The sequence below is a fragment of the Equus przewalskii genome, chromosome 2 (genome assembly GCF_037783145.1).
Source record: "Equus przewalskii isolate Varuska chromosome 2, EquPr2, whole genome shotgun sequence".
Taxonomy (NCBI): Eukaryota; Metazoa; Chordata; class Mammalia; order Perissodactyla; family Equidae; genus Equus; species Equus przewalskii.
In genome coordinates this window covers 18,778,144-18,790,739 of record NC_091832.1, presented here as the reverse complement: position 1 = coordinate 18,790,739, position 12,596 = coordinate 18,778,144, and the positions used below count along the sequence as shown (strand labels likewise).

At 43.9% G+C, this 12,596-nt stretch overlaps 1 protein-coding gene and 1 long non-coding RNA gene across 6 annotated transcripts in view; one reads left to right on the top strand and one right to left on the bottom strand.

The window, feature by feature from the left end:
• LOC103551233 (uncharacterized) overlaps positions 1-3,155 on the top strand; it is a 64,024-nt gene extending 60,869 nt beyond the window's left edge. The window contains exon 3 of the long non-coding RNA XR_011537454.1: positions 2,229-3,155. This is a non-coding gene — a long non-coding RNA (uncharacterized lncRNA). The remainder of the gene's footprint in view (positions 1-2,228) is intronic.
• The window catches only part of RHBDL2 (rhomboid like 2), a 49,960-nt gene extending 43,529 nt beyond the window's left edge, over positions 1-6,431 (bottom strand). For 2 of the 5 annotated variants that reach the window (XM_008520644.2, XM_070610302.1), the window contains exon 1: positions 6,185-6,431. The gene's annotated coding sequence lies outside the window, so the exon portion shown is untranslated. The remainder of the gene's footprint in view (positions 1-6,184) is intronic. The other 3 variants (XM_070610300.1, XM_070610303.1, XM_070610297.1) reach the window with 2 other exon arrangements.
• Positions 6,432-12,596: the final 6,165 nt, after the last annotated feature.

The following is a 12,596-nucleotide window of genomic DNA, read 5'->3' as shown; positions in this document are numbered from 1 at the left end:
TCACCTACAATGTTTCTTAAATAGTGGTCAGTTGATAATGACCAACTGTGCCCGTTTGCAGGGAACTGGAGATTTCTTGGAATGTGGGACTTGGGGTTCTAAAATCAGGACAGTCTTGGGCAAACCGAGGACAGCTGGTGGCCGTATCATAGGCCACCTAGGTCAGGATTATCTGGGGGAAGTTAGGTGAAGACGGCTGGTTCTGACTCTAGTCAGCGCTTCTAAACCTTGGCTATGTACCAGAATTGTCTGAAGAGATTGTAAAAAAGTGCTGATGTCTGAGCTTTTTAAAGTGCAGCTAAGATGGAAAACTCCTGCCCTGGACAGCTAGATTCAGGGGGTCTGGGCACGGGTCTTGCCCAGGAATCGGCATGCCTTTTTTTTTTTTTAAAGATTGGCCCCTAGGCTAACAACTGTTACCATCTTCCTTTTTTTTTTTTTTTTTTAAGGATTGGCACCTGGGCTAACAACTGTTGCCAATCTTTTTTTTTATTATTTTTTTCTGCTTTATTTCTCAAACCCCCCTGATACATAGTTGTATATCTTAGTTGCAGGTCCTTCTAGTTGTGGGATGTGGGACACCGCCTCAACGTGGCCTGACGAGCGGTGCCATGTCCACGCCCAGGATCCGAACTCTGGGCCGCCGCAGCAGAGCGCGCGAATTTAATCACTCGGCCACAGAGCCGGCCCCCTGCATGCCTTTTTAACAGCTCCCCAAGGGATCCTTATGTACAAGATTGTTTGACAACCAATAAATTCTTACGGGACGTGGGCATTCATTGGAAAAGCATTCTCTGAATGCCTTGTATATGTTAGGCTCTGGAAACACAAGGAAAAAACAAAAATGCAACTACCTCCTGTCTCCAGGCCGTCCCTGTTCAATGGGGAATGAAGACCTATAAATTGTTCCAGCACAGTATACTGTGATTTAGATTAAAAAGTGGGTCAGCATCATCAGAGTGGTTATGGTTATTCAGTTCCCAGAAATCTAGTGTGGTAGATTAAAAACAGAACCTATTATTTGCTGTTCCTCCCACTAAGAGGGGGGGTTTGTTTCCCCTCTCTTTGACTCTGGGCCAGCCCTGTGACTGATCTTGACCAATAATACATGGAGGAAGTAGGGCTGGGTACTTTCCAAGGCCAGGCCTTAAGAAACGTGCAATCTCCACTTTTGTTCTTCTTGGAACGCTCCCTCTATGAAGCCTGATGCTGATGCCCGTATAAGAAGGCTGAATACCCCGAGGCTACCATGCTATGAGGAAGGCTGAGCTACCCACGTGGAGAGAAGCCATGTGGAAGAGCATCAAGATGCCAGACCTACGAGTGAAGCCTGCCCGGCCCTTCCAGCCCAGCTCATCCTCCAACTGAATACAGCCAAGTGTGACCCCAGCTGACAGATATGGAGCAGAAGAACTGCTCAGCTGAACTCTGCCCAAACTCCAGACCCACAGAATGATGACAAAATAAAGTGTTGTGTTAAGCTACTAAGCTTTGGGGTGATTTCTTACACAGCAATATCTACCAACACACCTCCTCAGATCTAGAAGACAGAATGACATCCCATACCATTCTGCCTTCTTATTAGCATTATCTATCTTCATGTTCCTCCATGGAGTAGATCGCAGATGGAGCGCCTGAAATAGACTCCCAATTAGTCTCCATCTCTGTTTCCACTCCTGCCCCCTCCAAAACAAGACACAACACAACCATAAATCAGAGTATATCAGCTCTCTGCTTAAAATCCTTTAATGGTTTCCCATTGTCTTTGAGATAATACAGGAGCCTTACCGTGGCTGATAAGCTCCTGCATGACCTAGCTCCTGCATTCTTTGTGGAATTCGGCTCCTACCACTCTCCCCCACATCCTTGTGCTGCAACCACAGGGCCTTCTTTCTGTCCCAGGAACACAGCAAGTTCTCTCCTGCCTCGGGTCTTTGCACGTGCTCTTCCCTCTACCTAACCCTCTCTCCTCCGCCCCTCTCCCACACACATACCCAACACAGACACACAAGGCTAGCTCCTTCATAACAAAGAGCGCCTCCCTGGGAAGTCTCTCCGGACCTATCAGAGGTGGGAGCCCACCCCACATACGCATTCTCTTGTTTCTTTGCTCCCAGCATTTATCACTATCTAAAAATATCTGCTGTGTTTATTTGTTGTCTGTCTTTTTCTATTAGAATATAAGCTTCAGAAAAATACAAAATATTTGTTTTTTACTTCATCTGTAGGGGCTCAGCAAGTGTCTGCTGAATAAACCATCCTAGTAAATGAAGAAGGAAGGAGGAAGAATGGAGTAATAGAAAGAGCACTGAAATTACAGCAGTCCGAAAACTCTGGTTTTCCTCCAGTCCTGCTCCTGCTGACCTCTGGACAAGTCCCTTCACCTCACCTGATCAGGATCCTCGTCCTCACCGGGGTGCACATGGCCCGTGATGTTTGTTTGTGCCACACGCCAGAAGTCTTCATATATTTTGCTCATGAATCTCCATAAAAATTTTGAAAAAGCTAGGACCCTCTGACACATTTTTAAGTTAATAACTACAATTATTTTTCGCAAGTTAAATAGGTTCCAAGACAGAATTTTCTGGCATTGGCTTTATTAGACACACGCATTAGATACATTTTCATCCAAACCTTGGAGGTATAGATTTAGCTTGTTCAGTTTATGGAAAATGTCTACTGTATAATCCAATTGTCAAAGCCAGTCCTAACTGTCAAACGAATCAGCCAAACCAGAATCATTTTCTGTCTGTAAGAAAATCAACTTTCATTTTTAAAAATTTCTAGAAATGAGTTCATTTGCATCCCCATGACAACCAGCTCAGGTCTCAATTCTAATTTTATAATACGGAGCTAAAGAGCCACGGCACTTAGGCGCAAAGTAGAGTGCCATAATGCTTAAGAACACAAATTCTAGAGGAAAGAGGCTGGAGTTCAAATCCTGATTTTGCCACTTAATAGCCCCATGACCTTGGGCAACTTATTAAACCTCTGGGTGCCTTGGGAACCTTATCTGTAAAAGGAAGATAACAAGTATCTACTTTATAGATCTGATATGAGTTTATTACCTGTAAAACCCTTACAAGAGCAGCTGGCACATAATTAGCATTAAACAAGTATTTTTTTTTTAAATAAATACTAAGAGTCTGTTGTAAGGTACCGCCCCTTCAGTTTATTTTAGCTAATCTCTCTCTGCTTGCTATCTCCCAGGAACAAGGCATTCTCCAACTGTCCTTTTGGTTTTTATATTTCCAAGCAATGCACCACAGAAAGATTCAGAGTGGCTCTAGTAAAGCCAAGGAGAAAACAAGGAAAGCAGAGTTGAAAAGGAGACCTGAAAACAATGCAGACAAGCAGATTGCTTTTAGGAAAGAGTACCTGTGGAATTTGAGGATCTGGAAACTGATTCCCTTCTAGCTCTCCACGTCCACGTACCCCTAGTTCCAGAGCCACTGGCATATCCCACACACTCCCTGGGCGCATTCAGAGCTTGGTGTAACCCCTGGTGCCCCATCTACAATTCCATCTCTTTCTCTTTTACGTAAGAAAGCACAAAGGATTGCAAGTTAGAAGACAGCGTATCCTGAACTTGCTCCAGGTTATACAAATGTAAATGATCCATACATTTCAGGACTTTTATTGGGAAGAACAGATTCGCTGTAACCCAACGTATAGATGAGGGCAGAGCGCCAGGAGATCAGGACACAGGACAGGTCAGAAGGCCCTTCATGAACCCCTAATCCTAGTCCTACAAAGGAAGGCTCCTTTCCTCAGACAAGTAGAGACCCATTGGGCCTGGGACCTTGGTGTCATCTCCTCCGCTCCCGTGCATCAGCCACACTTCTGAAATACAAATCAGATGGTGGCCTCCCTTTCCTAATCTCCAATAGTTACCCGATGCCCTGGGTATAAAATCTAAGTTCCATAACAAGGCACATAAGGGCCTCGAGACCTGAGCCCTGCTTTGTTATCCACCCTCATTTCTTGCCATTCCTCCATACACACCCTACACTCCAGCCCCACCGAGCCCCTAGCAATTCCAGCTTCCACCCTCCATTAGGCCTTTTCATGAGCATCACCCTCTGCCAGAATATCTTCCCCCCTCAATTTGTTCTCCTGGTGACGTCCTAACACACTCTTCAAGACTCTGACCTAAACACCTTGTCTGCAAAGCCTTGTCGAGCATCTACCATGTGGATGCACTGGACACAGTGGGGAACAAAGCAGACATGATAGAGTTAAATGTCCTTCTTGCTTCCCTCAGCAACCTCAGCTCCTGTCTAGGGTCCCACTGTCTTCTTTGCATTGTCACCGTCTCCTCCGCTAGGCTGTGAGCGCCCTGAGGATGTTTTATTCATGTTTGAATCCCTAGTACGGAGCTCACGAAATGCATCTATAAATGTTTGTTGGACTCATTTACTCACAAAAGATTCATCAAACATTTCTGTATCAGGAACATACTAGGTAGTGGTTATGCAACTGTGAACCAACAGATGCAGTCCCCGCCCTCTTGGGACCAACTGAGCCCTTGATTGAATGAACACTGTACGAATAAGTGAATGAATTAATGAGTCAGGGAAGGCATGTGCTCCTCCCCACTTGGATGAAGCAGCCCAGAGCAGGAGACGTACAGGAAGTGAGAAACCGGTATCTAAAGAGTTGGGGGAATAATGATGGCCTTTTGTTCTTTCTGATGCAGAGAAACTTGAAAGACAGCAAGGAGTTGAACAAAGAACAGAGTCTAGGCCTGACCTGGATTTGAATTTTGGATCCATTACTTATTAGCCATGTGACCTTAGGCAAATCCCTTAGCCTGTTTGTATCTTCATTTCCTCGTCTGTAAAATGGGGATAATAAGAATATCAGATGATTCCATGAGATAATGCATTTAAAAGCCCTCAGCCTGAGGCCAGGTAGAGTTGGTTTTAGGAATTGGTGGCTCCCATCACTTGCTCAGTGGGAGTGTGCAGACTCAGAAACACAGCAGGAGAGCCTGCTGGGGACATCATCTGCCTCCAGCCCACAGTCCCGGCCCTGCTGCTGTGTTCCTACCTCCAAGCGGCAGCGGGGTCTCCCCTGTTCTGCCCCGGCCCCGGCCCGTCTTGGCCTCCCTCTTCCTGCGCCACCTCCCCTTTCACTGACTCCCGTTTCATACGTCTGCCTAATTGCTCTCAAGGTCAGCAGTTGTCTTCTATAATTTTACAAGCCTATAGAGAGGGGCAGGTGGTAGTTAGGAGGGGTGGGGCAGGAAGGGGACCAGAGAAGAAGGGAAGAGCACAGATGTTTACTGAGGCCTTACTACGTGTCTGGCACCGGTTTGGTGCTTGACATGTGTCCTCTTCATAACAATACCATTTTACAGACGAGGAAACTGAGGCTCAGCAAGTGAACAGGAGAGGTAGGATATGACTCCAAGTCTCTCTATGACTCCAACGTAATTTTCCACTATGCCACGCTGCCCACTGGCTTATAGATGATCTTTGTGAAATAAATTTCCGTTTTCCTATTCCCAGGAAGAGAACTGTGTGTGTCTGCCTCCCAGAGAATCCAGGTACATGCTCAGACACTAATGAATAAACAAATGAATAGTAACAAAGGAATGAATGAATGAAATCTCTCAGATACTTATACCAGGAAGGAGGAAACAAATAACAGTGGGGGAGGCGCCTGGCAGGAAGAAGGGAGAGACCGTCTCCCAGCTGTGGTCTCTAGTCCCCAGCGCAGGGGCAGAGGTCGGGCAACACAGGAGGACTGGGGACTGGCTCAGTTGGAGGGAGAAAAATCTTAGGGGGGCAGGAGTGATGGGGAGGTTGCTGGGAGAATGTGATGGAGAGAAGGTCAGCTATCGACCAGGGCAGCGAAGGGGAATGGCATTAGCTGGTCCCCCACCACGTCCCTGGGGAGAAGCCAGATAGCCCTCGGACTCCTGGCCCAACATGCTGCCAACTTTTAAAATGAAAGTTGCAGGATCCCAAGCTGCCACTCCAGAAGGCTCCTCTGGAAGGGAAGTTGCCAGGGGAGCAGCCACGGTCCGCCTCCTTCCCGAAACAGCCCTGGGCCTCGGGGACTTTTTTTACCCCCCAGGGCTTCCTGCCGCCACATCCTCCGCCCCACCGAGGGACGCCCTCCACCCGCTCCCAGCTCCCGGGACGCCCTCCACCCGCTCCCAGCTCCCGCAGTTTACCTCGGGAGGCCGAGGCAGGGGTGTCCCCGTGTTCCAGGCGTCCTGGGCCAAGGGACTCCCTCTGCTGCCCTGAAGCTCCCGCCCTGCCAGGCGATCCTTGGTTCCTCCCCCGAGCTCAGACTGTCCGGACAGGTTCCCAGCTGCCCAGCCCAGAGGGAGGGAGCCTGAGAAAATCCCCTCCCAGCCTTGAGAGGGCCTGGGCCGGGCCAGCCAGCCCCAGCCTCTCCTGGGTTGGCCCTGGATGAATGAGTCCTCCTCCTCCTCCTACCTGGGTCTGAGCCAGGGAGCCTGTGACAGCCTCTGTGCTCTTTGGCTGTGGTTATGTCACTGAGCTCCATGCCTTCTCCAAGTTGTACTCTCCTGCTCCATGCCTGGCTCTCCTGCCTTCCATTCACAGCTCTCTGGGGAAAGACCTCAGCAGGGTGGGCTCTATCATTCTGCGTTTGGTTTTGCTCTGGTGGGAAGCCAGGCCTGGTACTGGACACCAGGGTGAAGTGACTTGATGAACCTCTGCAGGGATATAGTCACAAGCCCTCAAACTCTCCTCTCCGACTCTGTCTACCAAACTGGTTGTACCGTGGCCCCTGGTGAAATAGGTTCCCAGTTTCTCATTATTCATTCAATGCATTTTGAGAATAACCCACCTTGTGCAAGGCTCTGAGGATGAAGAGGTGGATTAGCATGGTCCCTGCCCTCATGCTCTACTAGGAAAGGAGAGAAGAAAGTACTACAGTAGGTGCTGGCCTGAGATTCAGGCAGCGAGGACCGGGGGGATTCACCCTGTGTGGGAGGGTTCTGGAAAAGCTCTTAGAAGAGATGACATACAAGATGGGTTTTGAAAGATGAACAGGAGTTCTCCAAAATTGGGGGCGGGAAGAGCAGCAGGGGCAAGCTGAAGAGGACAGGCAAGGGGACGGGCTTTGGCAGGAACTACTAGAATTCAGAACTGTGAGCGAGGAGTGCAGATCAGGAAGGGCCTTGTATGTCTTGCTAGGGGACTTGGACTTTATCCTACAGGTCCTGAAGAGTCACAGAAAAGTTTCTAACAAGGGAGACAGGATTTCAGATTGCATTTTAAATAGATGACTGGGGCCTGCAGTGTAAAGAATGGTTTGGGGGTTGGGGGGACGAGATTGAGTCAAGACCAGTCAGGCTCCTGCCAGAGTCAAGGCAACGGATAACATGGTCTAAACCAGGGCATGGGCAGGAGGGCAGAGAGGAGGGACAATTTCAAGAGATGTTAAGGGGGTAGCACTGATGGGACTCAATGAGTAATGGTAGAGGCTCCACCCTCAAGACTTAATTACCTCCCAAAGGCATCATCTCCAAATACCATCTCATTTGACATATGGATTGAAAGGGACATGATTCAATCCATAGCACCAGGCATACTGTCCACCATGGGGATTGAGCAGGAAGGCAAGACTCAGATGACACAAAGTAGATGAAAACTGGAGGGGACAGAGCAAGTAGGCTGAAGGGGGTGCCTGGGAGATGCCCTGAGCACTAGAGATGAGCACCTGAGGTATTTTGTTGGGAGCTCACACCTATGTATGAAGGAATTGCACACCACTCCTATTTTTTAGCTTAAGTAGATGGCAAAGTCACCTGCTGGGAGTTAGAGAGATAGAGATTGGCTGGAAGATTGAAGGAAATTGTCAAATGTTTGAAAAAACAGCCAGGGAGGAGAGAAAAATGACCAAAGTAATGTAGAGGCTTACAGAAAGGGTGTAGAGAACCCAACCAGAATGGCAGAGATTAACAGGGAGGCAAGGGAGAGGGCCCTCAGGAAGTGAGAAATCAAGGAAAGCAGGTCCTATCCTGGAGGTTACGACAGCGAAGTCAATGCAAAAGGGATGAGACCCATGGTAAATGCCACCAACACCGTCCAGCTCCCAGGATTAGAGACTGAGCTTTCACAGAAGACGAAAACTGTCTACAGAAAGAAGGCACTGCTCAAAAGCGTTACGGGCAGCCATGGACGTGCACAGAGCATGCGAGGCAAACATTGGCAGTGTTTGGTTGTAGAACTGCACAGAGGAGGCAGGCTGTGCCAGGCCAACTCCAGGATCTGGTTTTCCCCATGAAATAAAGCGGGACCCAGGCTGTCACAGACACCACTGACCCTTCCAACCCTGCAGCCAAGCTCCCTTGTTCTTCTTTCATCCTCAACAAGCCGCTTCTTAATTATGATTTGGCTTCTTCAGATGTGTAATTTCAGAGCGTGAAGGGTCTGTTGTCCACACCCAACATAAACATAAATTAGGGCACTCTTAGAGAGCAAAGCCTGTATCTTATTTATCTCTGTGTCCTCAGCACCCAGCACAGGGCATGGCATTGATTTGGGGTTCAAAATGCAGTTTGCAAAACACATCTGGGGAGGGCCAATATGCCCTTAAATATTTTTTGTAAATTAGTAAGTTCCATTTAGGATTTGTACATCAGTTGCTTGTAAAACTCATTAATGTGAATCAGTACCTACAAATCACATCAGTTCTAAGATATTGACAATCTCTTCCAGATTCCCTGGAGCATGTTTTCCAAATGCCGAATTTGCGCCTAAATGTGTTAGATGAACTGCAAATATAAGTATCCCAAGAAATTAGCTTTCCTTCTGGATTTTAGTATTATATTTCCTTCTGGATTTTAGTATTATATTTAAAAAATATGAATTTTTTAAAAGATACTCTGTTCATGAAAAAAGACATACTAACCATGCATAGAATGCCCAGGATAGCAGAACTAAAAAGCTAGATGAAATATAAAAAAAGTCTTTTTTAATGCATGACTGACCTTGGCTGGCATGTAAGGAACTCCTGGGAGAAAACAGGAGTAAGCAATTGCGAGAGCCATATTTGCCCCGGGAGCATATGCACATTCCTAGTGACCTAGCATCTGTATTTTCATGGGCCCTGGAAGTGAGGGAGCTTCAGCCTGAACAGGGCAAAAATTAAAATCCGAGGACAAGCTGAGCCTCCCTAACCCTCAAACCATTAATATCCTCAGTGGGCAGTAGGTAAACTGAAAAAAAAAAAACAAAACTGCCAAACTAGGGGACAGTGGGGATACAAGCCTGTCTTAGTCTGGGATCAGAGTAAAGTGAAAAATAAACAAATGAAAAACAGTCTCTCCTGAGAATTCTCTACCCCATACCTCCACTCATATGTATTTACCAAGGGCCATACTCACCTTATCTGTATGGGCCAAAATACTCCAGGATGAAAATTTAAAGTGCTTCTGGTTTGGTGGGATCTATAGGTACCTGGGAAAAGCAAATCTACACTCCCTCTTGAAAAATACCATTAAACCCGGACCCCAAAGATTTCCCACAAAGTTTCAGCATGACTCACAATTTTTTTAAAAGTCTTTAACCACGCAAGGAAACAAACTCAGAATCATACCCATAAAGAGCAGAGATATTGCTATTACCAGCTATAAAATATAATTTTATTATGTTTAAAGGTTGGAATAAATTAAAAAGGGAATTAAATATAAGACCAATAAAAAAGTTATTAAAACTAAACAAGCAGATGTGAAAAAGAATCCAATAAAATTTATAGAAAGAAAAAATGTAATGACTGATATTAGAAATCTGTTGGATGAGTTAAATCACAGATTAAAAATGAAAGAAAAAATTAGCGTATTAGAAGCTGGGTGTGAAGGAGTTACAAAGAACACAACACAGAAACAAAGAAGTGAAAAATATAAAACAGAGGTTTAAAGACAGGGGACAGTAAGAAAGTCCAAAGCACATCTAATCAGAGTCCCAGAAGGAGATAACAGAGAGAACAGGGGAGAAACAATATTCAAAAAGATCATTGTAAGAATATTCCAGAACTGATAAATGACATCAACTCATAATCAGGAATCCAAATGAACACAAGTAAGATAAATAAAAAGAAAGTCATCATAGTGAAATTTTAAAACACTAAAAACAACGAGAAGACAAAAAGCAGTGAGTCCGCTGAATTGTACACTTAAAAAATGGCTAAAATGGTAAATTTTATGTTATGTATATTTTATCACAAAAAAAGGTTATGAGAAACTTACAAAAGGTCAGCAGTTCTAAATTAAAACCTTCAGCAATCTCTGTAATTGTGGCATGGTAAGCTTCAATGCTGTGGTCTCGGCCAGGCAGGATTCTCCACATACTAATCTTCAATTTACCCTGGTGTTAGTTTTCTGGCATTTCAAGGGGTCATGAATTTCTCCAGTAAAATTAAACAAGGGAAAGTGTGCAGGATTTATAGGATCCCTTGTTATTTACTTAGATTTATTGTCACTGCTATTTATTTTTTTCCTCCACTCTTCACTTTAGTATATCAGATGACGGCATTTATTATTTGTCTGTGGAGACCATTCTCAGACCAGTGTTTACAGTTTCTGTAGAAAATGCTTTATTAAAAAAAAGGGAATGGAAAACTCATCTTGTAGCTCCCAGTGATAGGGCATATTCCATGGAGTCCTTGATTGGCTGATCCAGGGGTGAATGAGCAGACAGAACATAAACACATTATCATTTAACCGCGTAGAATAGTCAGTGATATATGACATCAATACATAACCGTATATAGAACTGTGAGATAAAGTGTTACATGGATGATGGAGGAAAAAACAAGTGACCAAAGAGAAAAGACACATTACCTACAAAGGATAATAGGCAGAGAGACAGCTGACTTCTCAATAGTAACAGTGGAAGTGAGATGGCAGTGGAATGACTTCTTAAAAGCGCTGAGAGAAAATAATTTTGAGCTTGGTACCTAAGAAACTCTCTTTAAAGAGGAAGTACGCAAGAAAGACATTTTCAGACAAAAACCTAGAGAAGTTACTACCAACAGATCCTTACTAAAGGAACTCCTAAGAATGTTCTTCAAAATGAAGGGAAATTATTTCAGAATGAGGGTCTGGAATTCAAGAAAGAATAATGAGCAAATAAAATGGTAAACATGGGTAAATTTAAACAAATATTGCCAGGATAAAACAATAACATGTAATTTGTGGAGTTAAAAATCAAGATAGAAATGCTAGATGAAAATTGCATACACACGGGGGAAAGTAGCGTGGTGTTAAAATCTTTAAGGTTCTTTTACTGTTCTTGAAGATATCAATTAAATTTAGTATTTGTTAAATTAAATATGCATGTTAAAATTGATAGGGTTACCATAAACTGGTCAGAAACAGTGTATAATTTGAAAAATAGTAGTGGGAAAAACATTGAAAGAGGGCAAAATAATTCTTATTTAATCCAAAAGAAGGCAAGGCTAGGAAAGAAAGAATGGAAGAAAGAAACCTAGAAATAGTGGGACAAATAAAAAACATAAAATAAGATGGTAGAACATATCAGTAATCATAATCATTGTAAAGAGAATAAACTTCTCTGGTTAAAAAAAAAAGGCTAAACAAACAAATCCATTTAGAAAAGACACCCTAAAATTGAAAAACGAGGAAAGGTTCTTTTTTTTTTTAAATTGAAATTTAATTGACATGTACATTGTGTAAGTTTAAAGTGTACAAAAGGTTTTTTTAAAAAAGTTTGCAAAAATATATACCAGGCCAAACTAACTAAAAGAAAGTGGTATAGTTATATTAATATGACACAAAATAGAATTTAAGTCAAAAAAAGTTACCAGAGATAGGGGCTGGCCCCGTGGCCGAGTGGTTAAGTCTGTGCGCTCCGCTGCAGGTGGCCCAGTGTTTCGTTGGTTCGAATCCTGGGCACGGACATGGCACTGCTCATCAAACCACACTGAGGCAGCATCCCACATGCTACAACTAGAAGGACCCACAACGAAGAATATACAACTATGTGCTGGGGGGCTTTGGGGAGAAAAAGGAAAAGATAAAATCTTTAAAAAAAAAAAAAGTTACCAGAGATAAAAAGAGTTGCTATAATTGAAAAGAGCTTTGAGGGCCAGCCCCAGTGGCCTAGTGGTTAAGTTCAGCGTGCTCCACTTTGGCAGCCCAGGCCTGGTTCCTGGGCACAGATATACATCACTTGTCTGTCAGTGGCTTTGATTTACCAGGAATTTATTACAATTGTAAAGGTATGCTTGATAGATAAATAGATACCTACATACATAGATACATATACATAAAACTTTTTTAAGCTCTAAGTTCAATGCTCTAATAAACTTATTAAATTTTAATAAATTTAGTGTGCTAATAAGTATAGGGCTATAAGGAGGAATTGACAAATGTGTTATAGTAGGATGTTTTAACATGCCCCTCACAATCATTGATATCAAGTATGTAGTTCAACAACTTAAATCACACAATTAGCGAGCTTGATCTAATGGACTTAAACAGAACACTGTGCCAAATCATTTCCAGTACACATAAATATTTTTAAAAATTGACTTGTATTAGGTGATAAAACAAGTCTCAAAACATTTCAAAAAAATAGTATCATACA